At 35.8% G+C, this 12008-nt stretch overlaps 1 protein-coding gene across 1 annotated transcript in view; it reads left to right on the forward strand.

Annotated features, from left to right (window-relative positions):
* Window positions 1-609: 609 nt before the first annotated feature.
* The window catches only part of LOC124536528 (putative uncharacterized protein DDB_G0282133), a 70760-nt gene continuing 59361 nt past the window's right edge, over window positions 610-12008 (forward strand). The window contains exon 1 of the mRNA XM_047113090.1: window positions 610-770. The gene's annotated coding sequence lies outside the window, so the exon portion shown is untranslated. The remainder of the gene's footprint in view (window positions 771-12008) is intronic.

Genomic DNA, 12008 nt, shown 5'->3' on the forward strand with positions numbered 1-12008 from the left:
GAATAGTTATTACTAATGCTTTTTCCGGAAAATAGTCATTAAACACAATGAAACAGAACAATCAGTTTATCTGACCTTGCTTTTGAAATAGATTTTAAAACAGTTCTTATTACATGAAATCACGTTACTATCACTGTCCTAAAACAATTATACCCTAACAAAAAACTCTAAATCGTATAATTACAAAACAAAAAGTATGACTGTATACATAAATAGGTATGTAGGTATAATTTAATTTTGCACTTTCTGAATGCATTGTTAAAAAAAAACAATTGTATATTATTAAATTGATTTGGATTGAATAATAAAAACATATATGAATTTATTTGTGAAATTATTGGTATTAAGTTTATAAACAAAATTCTTATTTAAATTAAACAATAGCAATTATTATTTTAGAAATAGGTAATTGTAAAATAGCTTAGAACCGTAGAATCAATGAAAAATATAATTATTTACTAATAATTGTAAAAACCCTTATGATCAATCTTACAGACAAAATGATTCAAACCTTAACGGAACACGAGACGCGGAAAAAGGTTAGTATCTCAATGACGCAGCGTACCTTCCCAACTCTGGCGGGTTACGACGCCGGTGGGCGGGCGCACGCGACCGGGCGCCACTCGCGCGCGCACCGCGGACCAAGCCGCTTCGAATTTCGAACGTTATAAACGTCAACGTCATTGCCATTTTATTTTTTTTATTTTTTGTGCCAGTGTATGGAACTTTAAGGATTTTTGTGCCAGTATTTGTGTTCCTTACTCAAACAGGTTAGTTTTATGTTAATTATGTCACTATTTTGTAATGTAGTCGCGGTTTTGTGTACGATAGGACGGAATTTTGAATTATAAAGGATTTTAAACGGTTTCGTCAGGTGTATAGAATTTATGTAAGCTTCGACATTCCACGTAAATATTTTTAGATTTAAATTATTATAAGTTTACTTACATCATTAACAATTAAGATTATGTTATTACTAAAGCGAAATTACATGAAAGTACTAGTTTTTTTTAGATTTATAAATTATTTTTCCTGTATTTTGTATATTATACTTATTTATTATTTAAAATTTCCATATCCAATGATATTAATAACGCATTTTAGACGTTTCGGTTTGTTATAAGGACAATTGTCTTAAGGAAAGACATCAACGAGTTCTTACATTCGGATGTTACATCATACCAACCGAAACTTATTTCTATAGCTTTATTTGTTACTTGCCAGTTTGAAGTATTGTTTTATCAGACAACTAGAAACTTTTTTAACTTTATATTTAATTTATTCAACAAATTTAAAGTTCGACACCAATACATTTTTATTATAATTATTGATAAATATCTGTTAATATTTCGTTTTATTTTGATTGTTTTTGTAATTCTTTGAATGTTTTAAAATTGTTTATGACATTATGAAACGGACGGGTCATTAGAGAATCTATAATATATTCCATATGGTGAGTTCAACCGACGTTCTCTTCTCGTATTGGTTATTTACTTAAAGTGCTTTAGAAAACGAGTTGTACATATACATCATATACATATAATGTATAAAGTAATCAGCCTGTAAATGTCCCACTGGAGGGAAAAGGCTCTCTCCAGGAGGTTTATAGCTAATTCTACCTCTTTGCCCCAGTGTGGGTGCATACTCAAATGTCAGAAATTCATTGGAATTTGACATGCAGGTTTTCTCACAATATTTTCCTTTACCGCCGTGGATATATCTATATATCTAGGTTTGAACTAACAATCAAATATAATGCAACCACTAATCAATCGACAAAAAATTATTAATCTCGCTAAGTCGTTAATAACATAAAAATACACTTCAGAATTATATGGAAAACGTTATTACTCGTTTTCAAATATCAAGGATTGTATTATATTACCTGTTTATTCATTTTTAAGAATATTTATTATTTTATTTATGGCAACAAAAGTAGCGAATTGATAACGAATGAGTTTCGAAATTTCTTTACTATATACATTATAAGCAATATTTAGTATTAATACGTCGTCGTTAAAATGCTTCGTGTATTCATTGCGTTCGTAGATATGCAACTATTGCCAACGTTGAATTAAATATTACTTAAAATAACCTTAAGTAACGGTTACACTTATTTTTTTATCATAAACTTACTTAATCCTGTACTTTATAGAACGTGTTATTGTTACTACAAAATGTACGATTCCTCGTTATATTTCAAGTTTTAAATTTAATATTTATATCATTTGGTACCATCCTCTCATCACATATTCGACCGTCAATAAATAATACCAATCATTGCTATATTTCAGTTTGCAGGTTAAGTGGGCCAGCGTAACCATTGACACAAAGTACATTCTAACTCAATAGATTGTGATATTTCTTATTAGTATCTATATAGGTATACATTTGAGTGGTGTTGCCCACTTAACATCAAATGACCAATTTTGCCGTATATCTATCTATTTTAAACACAATACAAAATATAGTTTACTTAATAAAACTATTACACAGTGCTCACACAATGTAATCATATCAAATATAATGATAAAAAAAATATCAACCTTTATAAATTCTCAGTATTATTAAAAAAAAATACAAGCATAAAAACCTCTTTCAATTCGTCGTTTGTCGGAATCACTGAAAGTAAACGTGTATACGATCTAAAATGAAACAAACTTACCCAAAAAAAATAGTTGAAGAACAAGAAATTAACTATCCCTCCCCTCCCCCTAGACCAATATACCTAGTATACAGTGATAGAGAACAGGAAGTCAAATGACTGACTCGTCTCGGCTCACAGAAATTTGGAAGCATTGACATTAAATTATAATCATATTATTATATTGTAAAAAACACCACTTGGAGATCATTATGTAATTTTGAAATGTACTTTTTATTATCACATGAACGTTAAAACAATTTCGTAACATCGATTAATTTAATTTTCGATTATGACTCGAATGTAACGTGACTTATCAGCATCTCATAAAAACTCTTACGTGATATCGCGTTTACGTGATTATTTAATAAAATAAACAAACTCATTAATATCCATTTCTATAGAACACTTACTGCTATTGTATACCATCTTATGCGTATAACACACAATGAAAGATAACAAATAATATTGCCATTATTTAATTGAAATCTCGGTCAATTTTTTATTTGACATTTCCAATTTTAAAAATAGTTTTTTGATTATATATTTCGTAAGAAGTAATTTTTCACATTATATGTATTTGAAAACTATAATATCTGCTTATGTGCATCCTGTCGTTGGAGTTGTTTTATGTCGGCCTTACGGACCCCTCTGTCAAATTAGTGTATAATATAACTTTGATTATGTGCAGTCCTTTATATCGAAAAAGGAATTTTATATATTTTAAATATCGAATCTAGAGTTAGAATGGTTATTTTAAAGATAACATAAATATGTCACAACTTCAAAAACTAATTTGTGAATTATTACTAGTTGCATTTCATTGCTCCTAATCGATTTATCACATTCACTAAATTATGCTGAATGCAGCTGCAGGTTAAATAAGCTTTAAACTTCCTTAAAGGTAGGCCTCCTTAATAAAATATCGTTAGTAAAACATAACAGACTACAAATATGTAATAATACAGATTAAATTCGAAAAAACTGAGTTTAAAAAAACCCAAAGCAAATCTTTAAAAAAAATCTTTCTTGGAACAACTTTAATGCTACACAATCTACAATTCAATCAAGAAAAATTTAACAATTTTTTTTTATTAGACAATGCAAGCCCATTCCCGCGTCTGCTAAAACATCGCTAATTCAAAACCGTTTTTTTACTTCCATTGTGTTATAACATATATAGATTATATTATTCGTTCTGTGTCAAAGCAAGATTTCCCATAAAAATAAGAACTGGTTTAGAGTTCAAGCTACTTCTGACCTTGCGTGATTCTTGGGGCCGAATTGGGATAAAATGAATATTAACATAAAATAAACGTAAAGGTGACAAGAATAATAATCCTATTTGAAAAAAAAAAAAAACTTCTGATAATCCCCTAGAGCTTAAAATGTCCGATTTTAATGATACCTAAAAAAAACTTACGTACAAAAATGATTCCTCTTCCTAAAATGACTCGTCAGACTCATTATTTCATAAAAAGAACTCGATTGCGTGCTTCAAGTATATATTTCACAAAAAGCTAACTGATTACAAATCGATAAACCGAATCGATTAAATTTGTCGATTTCAAAAAATAAATGACAAGCGAAAACGGACTTTTTAGGTATTTAAGTAATTGTAAAAAACTAAACTAACGTTAAGAATGAAACCTATTAACTACAATGTATTTTTAATCGTTTTCAAAGATATTACCGAAATGAAAGATGCCGGATTCGTTACAATACCGTGCGTCACCCCTCGAAAGGAATTTCCTGTATCGATAAAACAAAAAGCCAGCTTTGATACACTCACTGATAGCTAGAAACAATATTCAATTCGCAATTTTCATAATTCAAACAATTTTAAGATTAATTTATTATTACGTTTATCATAATCGTTCGCGCTGCGATTCAAGTCCAAAGTAGCCCAAGTACGTAACTCTTTCATACGAATTGCTGAAACAAATTAAACTGTAAAAAGAATATTAATACCTCGTTAATTATACGAAATTCGATTCATTTCGTCATTTACAGTGAAAGAGGTCGCTACGTTCTAAAAAGTTTTATTTACTAACATTGCAAATACATTTGTATAATGGAAACTTTCGTTGTGGGAAGAGGATGTGTATATAAATCTTTGCAATGTTAGAGCGAGACAGGGTATACGCATGTTTGGCTGGTAGGAGTGGTGCAGTATGCGTTTTTGCCGCGGCATTCTGCACCTTCAGTCTTGGTCTAAGTCATGGACTTGGAAATGATAAATACTTGGACATTATGCAACTAGACAATGAAATGAGAGGCGCAAATTGCAATCGTAACTTCTTGATATTTCTGTTCACCATTTACACTACGTGTGGTCAAAACCAACTGACTGAAGTTAGGCTCACAAGACGTTCGCGTACTTAAAACACTATGCAGAATATATAATTAACTGGTTTTGCACGTGACTTCGCTCGCGTTTTAAGGCAAAAAACATAGCCTATGTCCTTCCTTAGAATTCAAGTATGCTTCATAACAAATTTGATCAAATTCGGTTGATTCGTTTGGCAATGAAAAAACGTCAGACAGACAGACAGGCAGAGTTACTTTCACATTTATAATATTAAGTATAGAAGTATAGATTATGCGAAATTGTACTGTGTCAGTGTTTTTTTAAAACGATAGCACAATTACTGGTGACTACTGCCTTATCGGTCAACTAAAATCACGCCACGTGTATGTAGGTATATATATACATTACCTAGTGGTTAGTATTAATCGACGAATGTCTGCGCAGCGGGCAGTTTCCGAAGCCTTGGAAGGAAGGAAAATTGGTGCTGTTGCCGAAGGAAGGTCGGCCGATGGACTCTTCTTCGGCATACAGGCCAATTGTGCTGCTGAACGAGACGGGAAAACTCTTCGAGAAGATCCTCGCAGCCCGTCTCGTTCAACACCTCGAGGAAGTCGGTCCGGGTCTTTCAGAGGCTCAGTACGGATTCAGGGCAGGCCGGTCGACGGTCGATGCCCTGGACGCCCTGAAGACTCGGACGACGGAGGCGGTGGCTCGGGGACAAGTCGTCCTGGCAGTGTCGCTCGATGTGGCGAACGCCTTCAACAGTCTTCCCTTTGAGACAATACGGGAGGCACTCCGATATCATGGGGTGCCATCCTATCTCAGGAGACTGCTGGAGGCGTACCTCCAAGACAGGGAAATCCTCTGGGCGGGGGTCAATGGGAGGCTCGTCCGGTATCGGGTGGGCTGTGGCGTTCCACAGGGGTCGATTCTCGGCCCAATTCTGTGGAACGTCGGTTTCGACTGGCTCCTGCGGGCTCCCGTCCTTCCCGGGATGGGGGTGTTGTGTTACGCTGACGACACCCTCGTCACGGCGATTGGGCGGGACTTCCAGGAGGCGGCTCGCCTCGCCGAAGTCGGAACGGCTCTCACCGTGGACCGCATGGGAATGCTGGGCTTGAGGGTCTCCATATCCAAAACGGAGGCCCTCCTCTTCCACGGTCCACGGAAAGGACCCCCACGAGGGGCGAGAATCACCGTCCAGGGGACGGCGATCAAGGTGCAGGCCCAGATGAGGTATCTGGGCTTGATTCTGGACGGACGATGGAGTTTCGGGCAGCATTTTGTCCATCTCGGCCCGAGGCTCATCAACGCCGCTGCCGCTCTCGGTCGCCTCCTTCCGAATGTGGGGGGGCCGGGATCCCTATGTCGGCGTCTATATTCCGGCGTAGTGAGGTCGATGGCGCTGTACGGTGCCCCGATCTGGATAGACGCCCTCACCGCTAAAAATCGGGCCCTACTGCGAAAGCCGCAGAGGGTCATAGCGGTGAGAGGCATCAGAGGGTACCGTACGGTTTCGTGGACTGCGGCGACACTTCTCGCGGGCGATCCGCCCTGGGAGCTCCAGGCGGAGGTGCTCGCGGAAGTGTACCGGTTCCGGGTCGAGGTGAGGGACCGCGGCGACCGTCCAGGGTCAACGGAGATCGGGCGGATCAGGACTCTAGCCCAGCAAGCCCTGATCGTCCGATGGCAGGAGGATCTGGGGTCACCCACAGCAGGCCTGGCGACAGTGGAGGCGATCCGTCCCCACTTGAGTCGCTGGGTTGAAAGGAAGCACGGCACACTGTCGTACAGAATGACGCAGGTACTTACCGGGCACGGATGCTTCGGTAAGTACCTGCACGCGATAGCGCGGCGGGAGGAAACACCCTCCTGCCACGAGTGTGGTGCGCCAGTGGACACGGCGTACCACACCCTGTACGAGTGTGCTGCGTGGGGACCCCAGAGGCACATCCTTGCGGCGACTATGGGTGGAGACCTCTCGCTACCGAGCGTTATCAACGCCATGCTCAGTAGCGAGATGTGCTGGTCAGAGATGCGCTCCTTCTGCGAAAGTGTCATGTCGCAGAAGGAAGCCGCGGAGCGGGAGCGGGAAAATAATGCCGCCGCCGACTCGCTCCGCAGAAGACGACCGGGGAGGAGGAAAAGGCGCTACGCGCACCTTCTCCCCCCGCCTCAATAGGCGCCGCAGGGACCAGGGGGGGTCCCAGTACCCCGGGAATTCCCCGTAGGAGTTGGAGGCCCGCATAGGCGGGCCGACCGTCAGGGCGTCACGGTAGCATGCGTAAGCGATCCCGTGGCGTCCGCCGAAAGACGGAGAGGGTACCGCTGGTTTTTTAGTGGGTAAACCCGGCGTACTTGAGCGCACGAGGCGTCCAGGGCTCCGGGGAGTCCCACACACCCCCCCACTTTCCATCACGTGGGGTAAGCGCGTAAAGCGTTTTTCCAGCGAGAAAAAAAAAAAAAAAAAAAAGTGGTTAGTATTAATATGTTACAGTTGAATTATGATATATACATTAGAATGTTTCGTACCAAAATTACTCAAACTCGAAACGTAATAAAATGGTTCATAGGGTGCAATCCTTGGTATAACAAAAGAGATCCTATTCTTGTTAACATTAATTTAATTTTACAATTCACATTTAACAAAGCGGGCGTCTAAAAGAATAATGTGATTCATACGTCACTAATATATAATTATTACTATTTAATTATATGAGTTCATAATATGATTATTACTGAAAGTAACAATTTCACATTATTTAGTCTCTATTGGACGTGATATACAAACGGACAAGACAAAGAAAAACAGGTTAAGCGTAAATAAAGTGATCTCTTCCAGTCAAAATCTTGCATAACAATTAATTTATGGCAACATTACAATTAATTAAATTAAGGAATTCGTAATTCGAAACACTTCGAGAATTCCTTGATAAGTTACGTAAGTGAAACCGGAAAAGTGAATAACAATTTTTTTTTTCACAATCCGCTTCCGCCTTCATCTTGCGGACCAGCGTTAGACAAAAGCGTTCGCTCGTTGTCCTTCGCGGGACCGGTCCGCGCCGCTTACTTTCGCAGGCTAATTCGAACAACGCTCACTTCTGCAAGCACTATTAACTTCGCTAATGATTGATTGGTCAACGGAATGCTTATTAATTTTGAATACGAGAAAAAGTAAATTGAATGAAACTCTAATATTCCAGTTTTAATGACATATTATACGTATACACGTTATTGATTTGATCTGAATATAAAAGTATATTTATTTATCATTACACAGTATATAATGAAGAACCTCACCGTTGTCTGTCCCCTTTGTATGCTTACATCTCTAAAATTACGCAACGGATATTGATGCGGTTTTTTTAATAGGTAGTATGATTCGCGAGGTAGGTTTTTTGGATATGATACATGAAAAATATACTATATTGAACAAAAAAACAAGAAAAATTCTGTAGCATATTTAATATCAGCATTGCACACGTGTGAAGCCGTCGGATCGCTAGTAAATTATTATATTAAAATATACACTGAATTTTATTACACCTCAAAAAACAATTGTATAAATATTAACTTACAAAAGATGAAATGTCGATATAAGATTTTAAATTAACAAGGTTATTTTTATTGTTAAAGTTATTAATTTCGGAATATTTACCATGTTTTTTTATTTTTGTTCGTCACGTTCGTTACGGTCTGAAGTTCAGTCTCGTGAACAAGACATTCGTAGATAATGTCGAAATATCATGCTCCACCGAACAAAGATAAAAAACATGGTAAATATCCCGAAATTAATAACTTTAATAATGAAATATCGATATTGAAATTTCACATATACTTAGATTGGACGCTAAGTCGGATTAGCTCAATACATAATAAATAACTCGCAGGCATAAAGACTGATTTATAATCGATTCATAGTTAAAACACGTGTTGCCGTTACATAAGCATTCATAAGAGACTGGTCAAATCGTAAAGAACTCGATTAAGTATTGAACTCATACATAGAGTGCGCATCTTAACCACTTGTTTGCATGTTGATGACGGCCACAACTCACAGCACAAACGTTCGGTTTTGCGTCTTATAAATTACTATAGAATACAAGTTATAGTATTGAGACTTGGTTTTTCCTATGAACGGAACGTGATCAACAGGATCACTTGATTTCAAGTAACATAAAAAAATAAATAGTATAAAACAAAGTCGCTTACTGATGTCTGTCTACGTATGCTTAGATCATTAAAATTACTCAATGGATTTTAGTGTGTGTTTTTGTAATAGATAGAATGATTCGAGAGGAACGTTCGAAGAGGAGAGTCGAGATGGCCCAGTGGTTAGAAGGCGTGCATCTTAACCGATGATTGCGGGTTCAAACCCAGGCAAGCACCGCTGTTTCATGTGCTTAATTTGTCTTTATGATTCATCTCGTGCTCAGCGGTGAAGGAAAACATAGTGAGGAAACCTGCATGTGACAAATTTCATAGAAATTCTGCCACATGTGTATTCCACCAACCCGCATTGGAACAGCGTGGTGGAATATGTTCCAAACCTTCTCCTCAAAGAGAGAGGAGGCCTTTAGCCCAACAGTGGGAATTTACAGACTGTTGTTGTTGAGAGGAACGTTTTTGTACATAATATATGAACAATATAGTAAAGAATGACTGATAATTTAAGAAGTTTCTAATGTGATGTCGTAAATAAACAGATTATAAATACATTTCGCTTCTGTATTGCATCCATACGAAGCCGAGGCGGAACGCTAGTAAAAACTATAATCATATTTTTACAACATAAATAAATAGCTTGTATATTTATCGCCAGCATTATCGCATTCAATTATCATTAAAAATATTTCATACGCTTTTGGATTTGACCTGAACAAAATAGAAACTAAAAAAAAAAAACTATTTTTAAAATTTCATATTACATGCAATTTGATTACGAAAAGAGTGAATAAAAAAATACACTTCACTTTCCATCACGATATGTTTATTACATAAGCTCGGTCAGGTGGTACCACCGAGTATGCGATTATTGGAGGTCAGTGTGGATATGACATTTAGGCGAGCGATCAATTTGTCTCGTTACGTATAAATATATGGTTAGCTATATTTGTCGATACTTAAACAGTATTTCATCGCTTAATAACATTCGTAATTGAAATTCTATAGAAATTTCCAATTAAGTCCGCGTTGTCGATGATATAAAACGTAATGATGAACGATAATATAGATTCGATCAGATTAAAATATATCCTATCTAAACACACTTTAATCAAGTTTAGACTCCTACGAGTACTTTTAAATCGTATTTTATAAAATAAAATTATATTTAAAGCTTATAGTCTGTTCGAAGCGAAGCTACATGAATATTAATTGATTAATAATATAAATCATTTAATTAAAATTATGACAACTACATTATCATATAAGAATATTGAATATAATAGTTTAGACTTCACATTTGTTGGTTTTATAGTCCAACATAACCTAAAAAAAGAAATATCTTGTAATTTTTTTTTTTTTTTTTTATAATAAGGTATGATCCTCAATAAAGCAAAGGTAAAATAAACTACAGGTTACGACGGTTTCATAAATTTGCTAGATATGTTTAAAACGATTCGTAAAAAAAGTAGCACATCATTAAAACTACACAGTCGATAAACAGGTTTCGATTTTGATTAATCTAACATATATATGCATAAATCAGATGACGTTACGTAACAACCGGTATCGAAATATCGTTATAACATGTCATACAACACTAAGAACGTTATGAACTAGCAACGTGCGCCCGCTTTTAATAGATGAAATTGGTTAATAACGAAATGATATGATATAAATATATAATAGCCTTTAGCTCACAGGCATAATTTAAGCTATATCTATTTACCAATGAAATAAGGAATAATGTAATCTATCTTCGTTTTATCAACAAAAAAAAATAGAATTGGGTCATTAGTTTCTAAGATTATCTCCTACATAGGTACATACGAAGATATTCTCTTTATAATATTGTATTAGATCATTTGGACTAACTAGTCAGAGCTGTAGATCCCGAAGTCATGGTTGTTCTCAGGTCGGCCTAAAAATATGATTGAGGTTTCTCTCGAAAAATTCTCAGTAGTACCCCAGAGTCTGGAATTGAGGAAATATAACATGTCCTGTTGGTTCGTCTACCTTGACTGACGTGGCCAAAATCGTTGTGACGAATCGGTCATTACAACATCATAGGCTTTTTTTTTAGATAACATTTTAATAGTAAAATATAAGTAGAGTAGCTAGTATTAGTATAAGTGCTGAAATTGAATTTTTACTAATATGTTACCTTGGTCTTACTACGTTCTAACAATTTGGCATATTTAAATTGAATTTGTCACGGCAAATTATGTCAAGGGAAATAATACTAGTTACTTTTATAGTATCAAATGCTCGTTGCTAAAGTTTAACGATGCTCTCAGCGCGTGTTAACCTCAGCGATTCTTCAAAGTTCTCACGTGGAATGAGAATAATATAAGACATGATAATGGATCATAAATAAATGAAACAAATAATTACTTATGAAATTATATATGTATAAAAACCAATGGTCTACATTCATACTTTTTATTTGACGTAAATTGTGCACGTCTGTGGTATTAATTATCTATCTACATCTTAAGTAGTATCTGTAATTATATTTACGAAATAAAATGAACGAGAACAAAGAATTTCTAAAGACATAAGACCAGGTATTTTGTGTTTAAGTTGTACTTAATACTTTATTTCAATCGAAATTCCATATTGCTTGATTTCGTCAATAAAAATTACTTAAAATATATTGTAATCTTATGTGGCTTTATAGTTATTGTGTTAGAATATTCCAAATATATGTATACCTAAACCTATATATATGTATTTAAAACAGGATTCTAATAAGCGGAGAAAATTTGTTATAAATATTTTTCTACCTTACAAACAATAGTAATAAAACGATCAGATGTAGATTAAAAATATTTACAAAACTATTATAGAATAAAATTTAAATTTGAAATACGAATTAGATTCGTTCGA

Source organism: Vanessa cardui, chromosome 2 (assembly GCF_905220365.1).
Source record: "Vanessa cardui chromosome 2, ilVanCard2.1, whole genome shotgun sequence".
Lineage (NCBI taxonomy): Eukaryota > Metazoa > Arthropoda > Insecta > Lepidoptera > Nymphalidae > Vanessa > Vanessa cardui.